Source organism: Durio zibethinus, chromosome 10 (assembly GCF_047325235.1).
Source record: "Durio zibethinus cultivar Kanyao isolate XHJ-2024 chromosome 10, ASM4732523v1, whole genome shotgun sequence".
Taxonomy (NCBI): domain Eukaryota; kingdom Viridiplantae; phylum Streptophyta; class Magnoliopsida; order Malvales; family Malvaceae; genus Durio; species Durio zibethinus.
In genome coordinates, this window is record NC_143171.1 from 131,601 (window position 1) to 143,811 (window position 12,211).

The 12,211-nt window shown below is 40.5% G+C and overlaps 2 pseudogenes; both read left to right on the forward strand.

The window, feature by feature from the left end:
• The first annotated feature begins 98 nt into the window (after positions 1 to 98).
• LOC149516262 (5.8S ribosomal RNA) lies at positions 99 to 247 on the forward strand (annotated as a pseudogene).
• A 233-nt stretch (positions 248 to 480) lies between these two features.
• Positions 481 to 9,076, forward strand: LOC149516263 (25S ribosomal RNA; annotated as a pseudogene).
• The last annotated feature ends 3,135 nt before the right edge of the window (positions 9,077 to 12,211 follow it).

Consider the following 12,211-nt stretch of genomic DNA (forward strand, 5'->3'; position numbering starts at 1 on the left):
GAACCAGAATGAAAAAGAATGCATGTGCTATCATCATCCTATTTGCGATGTGTGCATAGTCAACATTGTGACTCTTTTTGTCATAAAAAACCAAAAATGACTCTCAACAATGGATATCTCAACTCTTACATTGAAGAAGAATGTAGTGAAATGTAATACTTATTGCAAAATCTCGTGAACCATTGAGTCTTTCAATGTAATTTATGCCCCAAGCCATTAGGTCGAGGGCACACTTGCCTAGGTGTCATGCACTGTCATCCTTTCTAAACCCTTGCTTATCGAGCTCTAGGTGAAGGGGGTGGATGATGGCCTTTTGTGATCTTGTCGGTCATGGTTGGCCCAAAAGTGAGTCCTTGGCAATGATAGCGCTGTGACCATCAGTGGTAAAGCCCTTAATGTGCCTCATCTTTGATGACATGTACTTGTTGTCCATCCAGACCCTATTAGATCCCTCGCATCACTTGGTCGATGCTCACATCATGACCTTAGGTTAGTCAAGATTACCCACTAAGTTTAAGCATACCAATAAGTGAAGGAAATGAAATTAACCAAGATTCCTCTAGTAGTGGCGAGCAAACTAAAAATAGCCTAGCTTGAGAATTGGACACCTTTGATGTCCAAATTGTAGTTTGAAGAAGCATCCTCAATGGTAGACTAGGCCCAAGTACCCTAAAAAGGGTTGCTAAGAGGGTGAGAGCCCTATTGTGCCTGGACCTTTTAATAGCACTAGGCATTGTCTGTGAGTTGGTTGTTTGGGAATGTAGCCCTAATCAAAGGGTAAATTCTATCCAAGGCTAAATATGGGACCGATAACAAACAAGTACCGTGAGGGAAAGATGAAGAAGACTTTGGAAAAAGAGTCAAAAAATGCCTAAAATTGTCAAAAAGGAAGTAGATGGGGGTCGACAATACGCTTTGATCAGATGTAGAATAGTGAGAGCCGATTCACTGATTAGCTCAAGGCATGGATCAACATGGGTCATGATGGTGGCCTAAGCCTAGGCTTTCGATATGCCTATAGAGATGTTATCATCGTGATCATGGAATGCAACACACATCATCTCAGTGTGCGTTGACATCGGCATGCTCTAGGCATTAGCTTGTGGTCTCACCATCTGACCCATTTTGAAAGACAGACTAACAAGTCTAACATGTGTGCTAGTTAATGAGCTAAAAAACCCATAAAGTGTAAGGAAGCTGATTGGCAGGATCTCTCATAGGTGCACCACTGACTGACTTTGAACTTTTTTACGAAGGGTTCGAGTGTGAGCTGCCTGTTAGAACCCAAAAAATGGTGAACTATGCCTAAACAGGCAAAGCCAGATGAAACTTTAGTGGAGGCCTACAGTGATAATGATGTGTAAATCATTTATATGACTTGGGTATAGGGGTGAAAGACTAATCGAACTATCTATAACTGGTTCCCTCTAAAGTTTCCTTTAGGATAATTAGAGCCCTTCGCATGTTCTATAGGGTAAAGCCAATAATTAGAGGCATTGGATGGACAATGCCCTCGATCTATTCTCAAACTTTAAATAGGCAAGATGACATGCGTCACTAGCTAAGCTTTTTCTTAATGAAGCAATAGACCATGTGGCATTTGGATGGATGCTTCCCCGTAAGTAGCCAAGGATAGTTTGATATCTAAATAGGCAACCAACAAGCCATAAATTAATCTCAAGAATATATAATGATATATTGGGCCATATTAGGAGCACACCAAGGCAACCTTCAATGTTTTCATGAGAAAAAAAATTGTTTTATTAATATCAAAAAAGTACAACAAGTATAAAAAGAGCACCAAGTCTTCCCACCATCGTCGGGGCCAAAAAGGCAACCCTAGATGGGTGGTCTAACATGTACCTTAGTCAGTGAGGTAGCCCAATAATATGTCGATTGCTTAACCCCTCAAAAGAAATTAAGAGATTTTATACTGATGCTACTAAGAATCATTACAAAGTTTGAAATGGGGATATTTTTTCCAAGCCAATGAGATCTACCCTATTTTTTGGTAGCTTTACTTAATCATGGCCCTATACATGGGTGGCTTATTAAATCCTATGCTCGGTTGTGGCCCAATACAAGGTTGGCTCATGACATCCTCCCCAACCTCATTGACTTGTTGGCATAGAATTCTTCAATCTTTTGCTTGAATGCTTAGAGGACATGATCTCTTTCCCAACTAGTTTTTTCTAGTCCTAAGCTTTCCCACTCCACTAAATATTTGTGAACTATTCTTCGAGATACTTAAGATACCTTGTCAACTAAAATCCTTTTAACTCGATGTTCTGATGGTGGCTTTATGGTAATGGCAACTCTAGTTGATTTGCCTTAACTTGTATCGGTGGGGTTTGCATGATAGGGTTTTAAGTTGTTCACATGGAACACTGGGTTCACCTTCATCCATTTTGGTGGGTCAATTTTATAAGAGGCATTCCCAACTTTGGAAAGGATCTTCACTTGACCCTCATACTTATGCTCTAACCTATGATCCTGTTTCTTTAGGAACTTGGTTTGTTTAGGCACTAATCTGACAAGAACAAGATCACCAATTTTGAATTAATGTGCCTTTCGACCCTTATCTGCCCATTTTTTCATATGGTTTGATGCCTTCTCTAAGTCTGCTTGTACAATTTCTGTGTTTCGTATAAATTTTTTGCTAAGGTTGAAGGCTCATGATTTTTCCCTCAATATGGCTCAAGGGATGTATGTAGTGGTCTTCGTAGTTGTTCAGTGACCACTTCAAATGGACTTTTGTTTATGGAAGAACACTTGTTGGAATTAAAACAAACCTGAGCTACATCCAACAATAAAGGCTAATTCTTCTTATTAGCTTGAACAAAGTGTCTTAAGTACTCCTCCAATAACCCATTAAATCATTTAGTTTGACCATTAGCTTACAAGTGATAACTTGAAAAGATGTTTCTCTCAAGAATGACCTAGTGAATCTTGGATCCCTATCACTAACAATGTTTTAAGAAAGGCCTTAATACTTGATTACATGTTTAAATATTATTCAGGCCATATCTTCGATGATGTTATACTTTTGGGTGAGAATCAATGTAGCATATTTAGAGAAATGGTCAATCACTACTAGAACAGACACAAGATCACCAACCTTAGGAAGGCCCAATATGAAGTCAAGGGAGAAACTTACCTAAGGTCTGGTGGGCATAAGTAATGGTTCAAGTATGCATGTTGATTTCTTCTTTTCAACTTTGTCCTGTTGGCAAATGAGGCAAGCCTTTGTATAGTCCATCACATCTTACCATATGTGAGGCCAATAATAGCTTTGTTTCAGTAAAGCCAAAGTACATTGCCAACCAGGGTGACCCGCCCATGGTGTATCATGGCATTCCCTAGCATCTATCTTAGACCTCCTACTTTTGGCACAAACAACCAAGGACCTTTTGTCAATAAGACCCCATTTTCTTGCTAAAAGTACTTAGACTTCCCTTTTTCTACTAGCTCCAGGATGGCACTGGCCTGTGGGTCTTTCTTCATATTATCTTCAATTAGCTTACGAATATCTGTTGTGACTTTACTAGCTACCATTAGGGCAATTCTCCTAAGGGCAGCCAGCTTTGCCTATCTATTCAGTACATCTACCACTTGATTGGTTATTCCAGTTGTGTGTTCAAAACAAAATTCAAATTCGACTAGAAACTCTACCATCTAGCTTACTTAGCCATGAGCCTCAGTTGGGTGAGAAAATCACTAACTATCACATTGTCTATCTTAATTACAAATTGTGAACCTAACAAATAATGCCGCCATGGTTTCAAACAATGGATTACCATTAGAAGTTCTTTCTTTTGAGCCATATATTACTTTTTAGCTTCGTTTAACTTTTGACTTTCAAATGCTATAAGGTGCCATTCTTGTAAAAACACTCCCCCAATAGCGAAATTAGATGCATTTGTTTGAACTTTAAAAGGCTTCTTAATGTAAGGGAGAGTTAAGATAAGGTCCTTCATCATGGCTTTCTTCAAGCCCACAAAAGCCTCTTGACATTCACTTGTCCAACACCATTTATGCTCTTTTTTCAATAGCTCCATAAGAGCCATGATTCTACGAGAGTATCCTTCCACAAATCTCCTATAATAGTTGGTTAACCCCAAAAATGAGTGGAGTTCACCTAACATTCTTTGGTGTTGCCCAATCCTTTATAGCCCTAACTTGTTCCATGTCCATTCGAATATGGCCTTGCTCAACATTATAGCCTAAGAAATGGATTAATGTTTGAGCAAATGCACTTTTTTATCTTTTAACATACAATTGATGGTTTTGTAGAATTTGAAACATAAGATGTGAATGCTCTTGGTGCTCTTCTAAGGTAGAACTATAGACTAGTATGTCATCTAAATAGATTACCACAAACTTGTCAAGATTGTCATGGAACACTTGATTCACCAAGGTACAAAATATGGTAGGGGCATTAGTCAATCCAAAAAGCATAACAAGAAATTCAATTGCACCATACTGCCTTACACAAATGGTTTTTGGCTCATCTCTTTTAGCAATTCTAACTTGATGATAGCCAGATCTCAACTCTAATTTGGAAAAGAACTTAGCCTAGCTTAGTTGATCAAACAAATCTATAATAAGAGGAATTGGATATTTGTTTCTCATAGTGACTTTGTTTAATGCCCTATAGTCCATACATAACCACAAACTTTCATTAATCCCATCTTTGTAAATTGGCATAGCCACATAAAAAGGCTCTCTTCTCTTTACTTATTTTTTGAATTGTAATGTTGAAATCATTTTCTTCCTACTCTTATAAAGGATTGTGGCTGACACAACACATAAGCTTTTCCCTAAAAACAATAAACAACTAGTAGTAAGGATTGGGATTGCCTGAACCAACATCATGAAGCCAATTCTAGGACAACATCAAAGTTATCCATGAGGGAAATCATGAAGTCTACATTTCCATCCCATGGCCCTAACTTGGTCACACATTCTTGGAGCTTCCACTGATCACAAAGGCTGATGAGTTAACTACTTTCATTTACCCGCAGTGTTTATTAACCTAGAGACCACACCTTTTTGCTTTCTCTAGTGTGATGAATGTATCAATTGCATCTATATCTACCATGGCTTTTATGGTTTTACCATTGAGTACTAGGTCCATATACATTGAACCTCTCACAGATTCTTTCTTATCATGTTTAGTTGGGTACAAAAGGCATTAAGGAACCATATTGAGCCCATCCATGATGGCTCCTATTTAATTTCTTTAATAGTTTTGACTACTTTGGAGGACTCTTGAAAGGAGGCTCTCAAAGTATTAAAGGCACTTCTACGTAGGAATTTGGCCACCCGATGTGACCCATTGCATAAGAAATAGGCTAACAGTTGTTTCAGATTGAAATTCGATACATTGTTTGCCTTGGGTTGGGTATTGTCTCAACTAGAAGGCATCTTATCTAATCCTTCATTAAAAGGTCTATCTACTTTGACCATCTTTCTACCGTTCCCAAAGTTGGAGTTATTGCCACCTGATAGAGGGTTATTTCATTTTGAGGGGGCATTGTTATAGTCATTAAAATGTTTGGTGGCAGCCGTGGTTATGGCCACATCTTACACCTTTATCTTTGTAATTCCATCCTTGCCCAAGGTTTGAGGCCCTCAAGGAATTAGAACATCTTGTATTTTTTAGACTTGTCTCTAATGTCCAACATCAAGGTAGAAAAGCTCCTTACAAACTCTCACATTGTTCTTGTTTACACTAATTCTAGAAGCATCATTCGGACCATATACTCCACATTCTCAGGGAAGAACTCATTTTTCAATTGTAGCCTAAGATTTGCCCAAGTTTTAATAGGGCATTCATTACTTACAAATTTTGAACACCACTATAGCTTGGCATCCATGGCAAGGTATATTAAAGCCATTGCAACCTTATCCTCCTCTGATTATGTGTGCATAGCTTAAAAGAATTGTTCTATGTTAAATAGGAAGTTCTCAAGCTCTTTGACATCTCTTGCCCCCTCATTATATTGAGGCTCTGGCACTTTGGCTGTTTTCTCTTTCTCCATGAGCTAAAACTTGACTTGGCCATAGTCATTTGTAGTATACTCACTTGGGCCCTAAGCTCCTCAAACTCTCTCTAGAGGACACTCAAGGCATCTTTGGTCTCTTCACCCAAGCTATGTAGAGTATCAGACAACTCCCACTGGGATATCTTGATCCCCTTCAATGGATCATGAGTTACCATATGAACTTTTAGGGTAGCCACCATGGCCTCAAGCTCCTCGATTCTTTATTGATCATTAAATCCACCACTCATAACCATTTTATCAATTCTCTAGCAACTTTCAATTGTGCTCTAATACCACATGTCACAGGCTAAGCTTTCTCTCAATGAAGCAATAGACTGTGTGGCATTTGGATGGATATTTCCACATAAGTCAATCAAGGATAGTTTGATATATGAATAGGCAACCAACAAGCCACAAGTTAATCTTATGAATACACAACAATATATCGACGCATAATGGGAGTACACCAAGGTAACCCTCGGTGTTCTCATAAGAAAAAAATGTTTTATTAATATCAAGAATAGTACAATAAGTACAAAAAGAGCATTAAGTCTTCCCACCATCATCGAGTTCAGAGGGGCAGCCCTAAATGGGTGGTCTAGCACATACCTTAGCTAGTGAGATAGCTTAACAATACGTCGACTGGTCACCCCTTTAAAGAGCTAAAGAGATTTTACACCTATGCTACCATGAACCATTACAAAGTTTGAAATTGGGACATTTTTTCCTAGCCCATGAGATTTACCTTTCACCTTGGCACCTCTACTCAATCATGGCCTTATATATGGGTGGCTCATGACATCCTATGCTCGGTTATGGCCCTATACAATGTTGGCTCATGATAGTGTGGCTACTTTTTTAGCTGTGCCACAGCTTCGAGAGCTCTAAGTAGGCCATTTTTGGTAAGCATAATTGGTGATACGATATGAACTAGAAGTTAAGTTATGGTGCCCAATTGTGCTCTAACCTAGAACCCATAAGGGGTGTTGGTCGATTAAGATAGTAGGATGGTGTCATGGAAGTTAAAATCCACTAAGGAATGTGAAACAACTCACCTATCGGATCAACTAACCCAAAAAATGGATGGCGCTTAAGCACGTGACCTATACCTAGCTGTTGGGGCAAGGGCCAAGATTCAATGAATAGGAGGACATAGCAGTCGCCATAAAGCCCAGGGTGTGAACCTAGGTAGAGTGACCATCAATGCAGATTTGGTGGTAGTAGCCAATATTCAAATGAGAACTTTGAAGGCCGAAGAGGGGAAAGGTTCCATATGAATGGCACTTGCACATGGGTTAGTCGATCCTAAGAGAAAGGGAAAGCTCATCTGATAGCATGTCTAGCATGAGTTTCAAAAGAGATTTAGGTTAAATTCCTTAATTAGGATGCAACAGCTAACGACAACATTAGGGAGTTTGGAGAAGTCGATGGGAGCCTTAGGAATAGTTATCTTTTCTGTTTAATGGCTTGCCTACCCTGGAAATGGCTTAGTTAAAGGTAAGGTCCAACAACCAAAAGAGCACCATACGTCTTATGACATCAAGTGTGCCCTCGATGGCCCTTAAACATCTAGAAGACCAAGTGCCATCCATGCCTAGTCATACTTATAACTGCATCAGGTCTCTAAGGTGAATAGCTTTTAGTTGATGGAACAATATAGGCAAGGGAAGTCACAAAATGGATCCATAGCCTTAGGAAAAGGACTGGCTCTAAAGGTTAGGCATGAGGGTCCTAATCTTAAACCCGTCAGCTATCGATACATTGCTCAATCTACTTCCATGGTGAGAGCAAGTTGCCATGTGTTGATCAAAGGGAGTGGGAATTGTTCTCTTGGGGGCCTTTCCTAGGCAAGAGCAGTCAAATTAGAATTGGTATAGACAAAGGGAATCCAACTATTTAATTAAAACAAATCAATGCATATGGTTTCTGCATATGTCACAGTGAAGAAATTCAAACAAGCATGGGTAAATGACAAGAGTAACTATGACCCTTTTAATGTAGCCAAATGCCTCATCATCTAATTAGTGTTTTACATGAATGGATTAATGAGATTGTCACTATCCCTATCTACTATCCATCAAAACCATAGCCAAGGGAATAGGCTTGGAAGAAATAGCAAGGAAAGAAAACCTTGTTGAGTTTGACTATAGTCTGACTTTGGGAAATGACTTAATTGGTGTAGGATAAATGGAATGCTTCGAGTGAAATTGAAATACCACTACTTTTAATGTTATTTTACTTATTCCATGAATTGGAGGTGAGGCATGACCCCTTTTTTTGGACCTAATGCTAGCCTTGGTCAATCAATCTGGGTATAAGACATTGTCAAGTGGGGATTTTGGCTAGGGTAGCACATTTGTTAAAAGATAACACAGGTTTCCTAAGATGAGCCCAACAAGAACAAAAATCTCACATGGAACAAAAAGGTAAAGGCTCATTTGATTTTGATTTCTAGTACAAAAATGAACCATGAAAGCGTCGATTATAGATCCTTTAGACCTTCAAAATTTGAAGCTAGAGGTGTAAAAAAAGTTACCATAAGGACAACTAGCTTATGGCAGCCAAGCATTTATAGCGATGTTGCTTTTTGATCCTTTGATGTCGGTTATTCCTATCATTGTGAAGTAGAATTCACCAAGTGTTGGATTATTCACCCACCACTAGGGAATGTGAGCTGGGTTCAGACTGATGTGAGGCAAGTTAATTTTACCCTACTAATGGCAGCATTGCGCTAGTAATTCAACCTAGTATGATAGGAACTGTTGATTTACACAATTGGTCATTGTGCTTGGTTGAAGAGCTAGTGGCACAAAGCTACCGTGTATTGGATTATGACTGAATGACTCTAAGTCAAAACCTAAGCTAGAAGTGACATACGTGCCCATCACTCAATTATCAACCCATCATAGGGACACATGCTAGCCCTTTGTGTGAGTAGTTACCTTGAACATAGTCAACACATGCTAGGTTGCACACCATGCACCCCATGGCTTGGTAGTAGGTGGGTTCAGGCACATCTATTGTGCCGATGCCATTTTTATGGCTTCTAAATTCAAATAAGCATTCAATAGCACTTGCACCTAGGCCTGGCTTAATTTTGTTAAAACTAAACAATGTGCCTAAGACTTTGGTGTCTTGATCACTACCCGTACCATTATTTTAGGCTAGTTCCCCATGACCTGGGCCTCTGGTAGGCCTTAAGGTTTGGTCATTTTGGTAGTTGGACCCTGTCTTACTAGAATGCTCCCTGACTTAGAGAGAACCCCTAGGCTTGGACCAGCTAGCAGACTGTGATAGATGCACATGCCTCGACAACCTTTGGGACATGTTGGCCCTTGCTCTTGGCACATGCTTTGACCCCCATTGACACATGTTAGTCCTTTATGTGGGTAGTTCCCTCAAACACCATTGGCACATGCTGAGCCGTACACCACATGTAGGTATCCTAGGCTCAGGCTGCTCACCTTGCACACCATGATTGGAAAGTATGAGGGTTATGGCACATCTTAATTTTTCTTCCATGCCAATGCCATTTTTATGGCTTGTCAATTCATCTAAGTGCTCACTAGCACCCATACCTGGGCTTAGCTTAATTTCACTGAACTTGAACATTGTGCTTAAGCCTCTGAAGTCTTGATCACTGCCTATACCATTGTTTTAGTATGACCTGGGCCTCTAATAGGCCTCAAAGCCTAGTCCCCTTAGCAATTGAACCCTTTCATGCTAGAATAAGAACTGCTCCTTGACTTAGAGAAAACCAATGGGCTTAGACCAACTTGCAATTATGGCACGAGCACATGCCTCAATCATCATCAAGACATGCTAGCCCTTGGTCTCTATACATGCTTCAACCACCATCAGAACATGCTAGCCTTTTGTGTGGGCAGTTTCCTCAAACACCATTAACACATGCTAGGCCATGCACCAAGCACAAGTATCCTGGTCTTGGGCTATGCACAATGTGCACCACGATCAGGCAATAGGTGGGTTTGGCCTCATCTTCATATTTTTGCAATGCGAATGCCATTTTTATGTTCTATAAATTCATATAAGCGCTCACTAGGGCTTACACTTAAGCCTGGCTCAATTTTGCCGAACCTAAACATTGTGCTTAAGCCTCTTGAGTTTTGATCACTGCCCGTACCACTATTTTGGGCTAATTCCCTATGGCTTGGGCCTCTAGTTGGCCTTAAGGCTTGGTCCACCTGGTAATCAAACCATTTCCCACCAGAACTAATACTACTCCTTGACTTAGAAAGGACCCTTAAGCTTGGACTAGTTTACGGGTAACACATGTACATACCTTGACCACTATTGGGACATGTTGAACCATGGTCTTCACATATGATTCGACCACCATCGACACATGCTGGCCCTTTGTGTGGGTAGCTCCCTTGAACACCATTGGCACATGCTAGAATGTGCACCAAGCATAGGTATCCTAGGTTCGAACCATTCACTATGCGTACCATGATCAGGCAGTAGGTAGGTTCAAGCACATCTTTATATTTTTACTTTGCCAATGCCATTTTTATGGCTTGTAAATTCATATAATGCTCACCAGTTCTTGCACCTAGGTTTAGCTTAATTATGCCAAACCTAAACATCGTGCTTGAGCCGTTGGAGTCTTGATCATTGCCTATGCCACTATTTTAGGCTAGTTCCCCATGACTTGGACCTCCAGTATGCCTTAAGGCATGGTCCCCTAAGCTGTCAAACTATATCTCACTTAAACTAAAATGGCTCTTTGACTCAGAAAAAACCTATGGGCCTAGACCAGTTTGTCGACCATGGAACATGCACATGCCTCGAATGCCATTGAAACATGTTGGCCCTTGGTCTCGGCACATGTTTCAACCACCATTGGCACATGCTAGGTCATACACCAAGCATGGGTATCCTAGGCTCGGGCCATGCACCATGCATACCATGACTGGGTAATAGGTGGGTTTAGGCACATTTTCATATTTTTACCATGTTAATGCTATTTTTATGGCTTGTAAATTCATATAAGGTTTCACTGGTGCCAGCACCTAGGTCTGGCTCAATTTTGCCAAACTTGAACACTATACCTAAGCCTCTGGAGTCTTGATCACTACTTATACCACTATTTTGGGCTAGTTCCCCATAGCTTGGGCCCCAAGTAGGCTTTAAGGCTTGGTCCCCTTGCCATTTAGGCCCTATCCTGCTATAACTAGAACTGTTCCTTAACTCAAAGAGAACCCCAGGGCTTGGACTAGCTTACGGACTCTGACGTAAGCCTATCCTTGACAACCATCAGGACATGTTGGCTCTTGGTTTCAGCACATACTTTAACCACCATCGACATATGTTTACCCTTTGTTAAGGCAGTTCCATCAATCATCATTGATATATGCTAGGCTACACACCACACGTGAGTATCCTAGGCTTGAGCCGTGCATAATGTGCACCACGATTGGATAGTAGGTGGGTTTAGGCACATCATATTTCTGCCATGCCAATGCCATTTTTATAGCCTATAAATTCATATAAATGCTTACCAATGCCCACAATTAGGCCTAGTTCAATTTTGCCAAAGCTGAACACCGTGCCTGAGCCTCTGAAGTCTTGATCACTACCCATACCACAATTTTAGGCTAGTTCCCCATGACCTAGGCTACTATTAGGTCTCAAGGCCAAGTCCCCCTAATAATCAAACCCTTTCTCACTTAAACTAGAACTGCTTCTTGACTCAAAGAGAACCTTTGGGCATGGACTAGTTGTGGACTATGACACATGCACATGCCTCGACCACCATCGAGACATGTTGGCCTTGGTCTCTACAGAAGGTTTGACCACCATTGGCACATGCTAGCCTTTTATGTGGGTAGTTTCCTCAAACACTATCAGCATATGCTGGGCTGTATACCAAGCATGGGTATCATGGGCTCGAATTACGCATTGTGTGCGCCTAGACCAGACAATAGGTGGGTTCAAGCACATCTTTATATTTTTGCCATGCCAATGCCATTTTTATAGCTTATAAATTTATATAATGCTCACTAGTGCCCGCATCTAGGCTTGGATTAATTCTGTTGAACTTGAACATTATGTTTGAGCTACTGAAGTCTTAATCACTACCCATACTACTATTTTGGGCTAGTTTCCCATGACCTAGACCTCTAGTATGCCTTAAGTCCTAG